Here is a 6,000-nt window from a genome sequence, read left to right on the forward strand (position 1 = left end):
CCCTCGACCAACATCGACAAAACATTATTTTCAAGGATCAGAATTTATCTTGACAAATCACTATTACTATTATTGTCATCGATCAAGGTCTAAGGGAAGGTGTTGAAGGCAGTGCAGACAGGCCTTGAAGTTGTATCAGCCAAACTTCAAACCCTCTTTGACTTTGAGCATGATTCAGAATCCATGGATTAGTGCTAGCCTAATGATTTCCAACAAATACAACACATACTGTATCTATAGTAATGCCACATGCACAAATCAAGTATTAAAAGACAGTATTAATATGTGAATATCCTTGGCATTCATGTTTAAGTGTGGACACGCATTCCGTGATGTCTGGAAAGAATTAAAATGGATCTCTTTTGGAAGTCTTAATTTTATTTTGTTTTTTTGTTTTTTTCATGATGACTAGATAGCAAGACCGATAGCTTGAACATATTTCCACAAGCGTTGTAGAGTCACCTTAGCAGGAGCTGATATCAGCACTGTGTTGCCTAACTGGCAGTAGACAGAGCGTACAAATGACTTTGCAATCATGCAAATCAAACTGCCTGTGACCATGAAACAGCACTTCTTTGTGTAATTCTCTCTTTCCTGTCTTGTGTCTAGACTGCATGTGTCATTAACAAGTTATTTGTTATAATTATTTGTTCCACTTGTTCCGTTTCTATTAGCGGAGTAACTGTCATTATTCAGGTGGTTTTGGATGAATGAAAGTCAGATTCAGTGATTTGCTGATAATTGTTTCCTTTTTCAGTATTTAATTAAATCCCATAGAGAAAGACCTACTGCGACTGGCTGGCAACCAGTCCAGGGTGTCCCCCGCCTACTGCCCAGGGCCAGCTGAGATAGGTTCCAGCACCCCCCGCGACCCTCGTGAGGAATAAGCGGTCAAGAAAATGGATGGGTGGTTAGAAAGACCTTTTTTTTTGGGCTCTCGGTGCTTGACTTTCATCACTCCAGGCACACTCTTCAACATCCGGGCAAAGATGGCAACACACTCCCTAAAAAAGATAGAACAAAGCACTTTTAAATGCATGTTTTATAATGGGGGAGGCAGGAGGGGGACCCCACAACAAATAATTACTCTTAAAAAAAGAGTTATCACAGAAAGTTATTTCATTATTTCAACCGAACCCTTCATATTGTCTTTTTTTTTAGCTACACATTACTCTTGATAGAGGAAATGCTCGCATTTATATGGAAGCATGGAACTGCCAATTTGGGGTAAACATTTTTGACTGGCAAATACGCATTCAAACGTATTTGGGTATGTGTATGTACAAGTCAATGCCCCGCGGCATTTTATGGAAAAAATAAATAAAAAATGCTGGATGGAAATCATTCACTGCAGACATGATAATGATAATACAAAATCATAAAACCTAGTTTAATCAACGTTTACTGATTTAATTGTCAAACATATTGGTCGAATGTTAATTCAAATGGTAAAACAAACAAACAAACAAAAAAGTTTAAAAACATTTATATGTCTTGAACAGAGGTGGGTAATCCAGGTCCAGAAAGTAAAAACCCTGCCACAGTTTGGCTTTAGTCACAGGTGGTTCTACTTGACCGATTGGTAAGTAAATTGTTTACCTGCTGGTTGATTAGATGCACCTGTGGCTAAAGCCAAACTGTGGCAGGGTTTTTACTTTCTGGACCTGGATTACCCACCTCTGGTCTTGAACATACTTTCAAACACATTTATAACTACTTGCAAATACGTTTGTACATATTTGCCCATCAAAAATGTTTACTCCACTTTGGCACTTTCACGTTTCTGCATTTAACCTTTAATTCTGTTATGTGCAAATGAAATCACACTTGAGATATAGTATGTTAAGTATTGCTCATGAATCTTCTTTGAAATAAAATGGCTCTTCAGAGCAAGCAGATGTTACAGGAAGTTTTTCAGAAAAAAAGCTCAAGGCCAGAGTGTGTCAGTGCCCGTGGCAACAAATCACACAGCAAGTGAAAAGTCTTGCACCTTTAAGCTGTCTTTGCGGTCTAAATCAAACACCACATGGGGGAACTTTTTAAACTCTTCTGTGATTGATTTGCCTCCACTTGAGTCGCTCTCATCTATCTCACATCCTTGGCGTTCACTGCTCGTCATGTATTAACCTCTAGGCATCTTACGTGCACCACTGTCTTTAAACTTTTCTTTTGACTGAACTCTCCTGTGTTTGGGGTCATTTTTCCCCCTATAGTTGCTCACAAAATAGTACACTCAACGGCCATAATATTAAGTACAGCTGAAGGATTTGATGATTATTTCAATACCAGAGCTGAATAATTAAAAAAAAAAAAAAAGAACAACATTAGTAGGTATTGATATAGGCCTGCGTTTAATATTTCATGTGTCATATTGCGCTTGTAGCTAAAAAGTGTAATCAAAGTATTAAAAAAATAAATAAAATAAAAATCAATATGTAGTGTATGACAGGGACCTTACAGTTTTTTTTTCAATTGCTAAAATACAATTTTGCAAACTCGGCTCGTTTTATCAAAATGATAACACAATTGACAAAACAACACACCCAAATTGCAAAACCCCTCTCATATCCTCCAAAATGAAGCACTGCAACCAAAACTACATATAGCTTTGCCAAAATCAAACTTTTCTACCAAGTAGACACACATTTATTCATGTCACCAGATTTATGTCTCATCAACTACCCACTGTTGGGCATAATGCACAACACTGTCACCTTTAGTATGCTATGCCATAATACTAAAATAGTTCTAATTGTAGAACATTCTTCAGATTGTTCACAAGCACAGACATATTTGAATATACACATATGCTGTTCAAACTTTTTAACAATTTAAATTTATTTTTTTTATTTTTCACAAGGCACTGCAACATATGCACGGCAGATATGTTTACATTGAAGTGAACAAATATATATTCGCAAAACAGTAAACAGAAAGAAAATTGCAGGAAAATATATATCTACGGTATATCTCTTGAACGCACCAATCATGAACATCTTTCATGTTTGAGGTGGAGGTTGTCAGAGAAACAGTTTTATCAGAACAGGACATATTTTTAACAAAATTGGGAGCTTTTCGTTGCCTGGGATAATGACACATTAGCTTCCTCTTTCTTCTTCTTTTGGTATTTTGCCATCCATCCATCCATCCATCCATCCATCCATCCATCCATCCATCCATCCATCCATCCATCCATCCATCCATCCATCCATCCAAAACCAAAAATTAGGCAGCCTCTCGCATCGCATTGTCAGCCCATGGTTGATGACATGATCAACTCAGGTTGCTTTGATTTCATTTGAAAGTTACTGTCTTGGCCATAAAATCCTCCACCAGCTATACCCCCCCCATTCCCCCCCCCCAAATCAATTCTCAGCCTCTCTTCCTCTCTCTCTGTCACGTCTTCCATTGTTGTAAAATACAAAATAAAATAAAAACATAAAAAATAAAAAATAAAAATGTTAATCTATGGTCTTTTTATAGTGCATTGCTTATACTTCCTGGTTGAGGTGCTAACAATATACCATTGCAGTATTTGGCCAGGTGGCACATACCTGTATATTGGCCAATTACCTGATGTGTTGTCATTTTGAATGGCAGTGTTTTGATACTCAAACATGTGACCTTAAGTCAGATTGTTGTGTCTTATGCAGGTGAATCGTGTTCAGTGCATTTAAAAAAGTGCCATTTTGAATTGGAAAATGTGTGTAAAGCAGAAAATGTGTTAAGAGGTTTGGAAACTTGAGAAGGGGTCTTACGCTCTGTGCGCCAGTTTAAATGATTGTGCTATGCAAGTCATTTTTGTGTTTTAGCAATTGGAAAAAAACTGTAAAAAGTGCCATTTTGGATTGGAAATATGTGTAAAGCAGAAAATGTGTTTAGAGGTTTTGGAGACTTGAGAAGAGGTCTTACTCTCTGTGTGCCAGTTTAAATAATTGTGCTATGCAAGTTATTTTTGTGCTTTAGCAATTGGAAAAAACTGTAATATGCCTTAACAAATATTGCAACCAGGAGTGTGGTTAGCCTATTAGCTTAGCTGGCTAAGCTTGCTGCTAACTAGGCCCTTATGTTAGTAGAATTAACATTATCGTTGCTAACAACAGCATTAAATACCATCATTTTAAGTGCAGTGTTTGAAAAGTGAGAGACACAATTGAATAATTTACCGATATACATTTTTCCTTTTTATTACTGTGTTGGACGTCACATCTGCTCGATGCTGCACTGTGAATCAGAGTGTGGCTTAACAAAAGGGAGCAAAACGTTCCATGGAAAATCATAGAATTTTAGTTTCTTAATGTTCCCAAGCTTTCACCTAAATTAAATCCAACACTGAGAGCAGTCAACTGTGTCAGCTGTCTCTCAGGCCCTATTGTTAGTGACACAAGGCCAAGCTATGAGTGGGAATCTGACAGATGGATGTTTCATCAGCTCGCAAACGACTTGGGCCCACCGCACAGTGCTCAAGGAGTCTTCACACTGAGCTCCAAGGCCGCACCTTCAGCACAACCGCATCCATATTCATGATGTTGAAGCTTAATCGCCAGCTGTTTGCATTCATCGCAAAGAGTCAACAGTCTGATGAAAACGTCACAATATGTCAGATATGTGTGGCACATTCCTCCAGATGGGCATCAAGTTGCTCTGAGTAGTGCGGGCGCCGTGAATAAAACCTGACCTCCTCTCTGACACAATACAAGAGTTCACAGCGAGGGTCAAGCTGGTGTCAAACTCTCACCTCTTGGGCTCAACCTCAAAGAGCTTTGGGAAGGAAGGAGTGGCATGTCACAGTGATTCCAATAATTCATCTGTGATAGGCATGGGCCTTTTGGCTCTCTGGAGACTCTTGTCAAAAGTGAAATTTAAGGCCTTAAGAAAGCCGACTGATGAATATACAACATGGTGGATATTTGCTACTTTGTAAGTCACCAGTGATTCCTTCCCCCTCATTTTCTGTCAATAAACGTAGCGCCTCCATTCAACCACACACCGGAAGACGATAACTCAGACATACTGTAGACCTAAGGCTCATTGCAGCCTCCGTTGAGCCACGTCTGTGATTAAGATCTGCATCTCTGTATTTGTGTGTGGGAAAATCTGTTGTCCAGACAGAGGAAGTGAGTAGTCTGCCCCCCACACCCCGCTTTTTACCCTTGAAGGAGGCTCATATGGTGAGTGGGTGATATCAGAGTAGGAGGTTAAAAGTGGCAGTATCAATATCTGTTTCCCTCTGAGAAATCTGCCCAGTTAAAGCAATGTGCAGCACAAGAAAATAAAATCCATTCAGGACGTCTATTTTAAATAACGTAGTCAGTACCAATTGGGTTGACATTACTACATCACTATTTAACGCTGGAAGTCAACTAATTGCTAAACACGCATTTTTGGGGATCTTGTTCTCCTATTGAGTAACCCGTCTGTTGCCTTTGGCAGACTATAATGTCCTGTGAAGCAGTGAAATATGTGGCCAACAAGTCAACACAGACGTCATATGTCTGTGCTGGTCTGAGAGTACGAAATAAGGTGATGGTGGACAGTAGGTGTTAGCCAAAATAGCTTTGGCTATGCTGATAGCTAGTCTTAAAGATTCTGGTAGCAAGGAACAAGGGCAGTCATGCGAAGAAGACAAGCACTGCATGTTAACATAAACTTTATTCATCATAGTTGTTTGAGGAAACACACAATAGCATCGTGACAGTGGGGGGAAAAAAAACATTACAGCAAGACTATAAATGTTAAATTTCTGGAGCCTGCCTACATTAACAAACTCCCACTAATTACAACAACTACAGGTCGCATAATGGTGAGTTGAATTTTAAATAATTAGATTTTATCTGGATGTCAGTCTGATGAAATACTGTATGTCTTAAGTGAAAACGGTCCAAGGTTGGATTGGGCGATAATAGATTTGAATTTCAACACATTATATTTGACTGGGGAAAAAATCATAGCCATTCAACAAATCGCCCAGCAGCATCTGGAGTGTGGAAGAGATACTAG

The sequence above is a fragment of the Festucalex cinctus genome, chromosome 2, assembly GCF_051991245.1.
Source record: "Festucalex cinctus isolate MCC-2025b chromosome 2, RoL_Fcin_1.0, whole genome shotgun sequence".
NCBI lineage: Eukaryota > Metazoa > Chordata > Actinopteri > Syngnathiformes > Syngnathidae > Festucalex > Festucalex cinctus.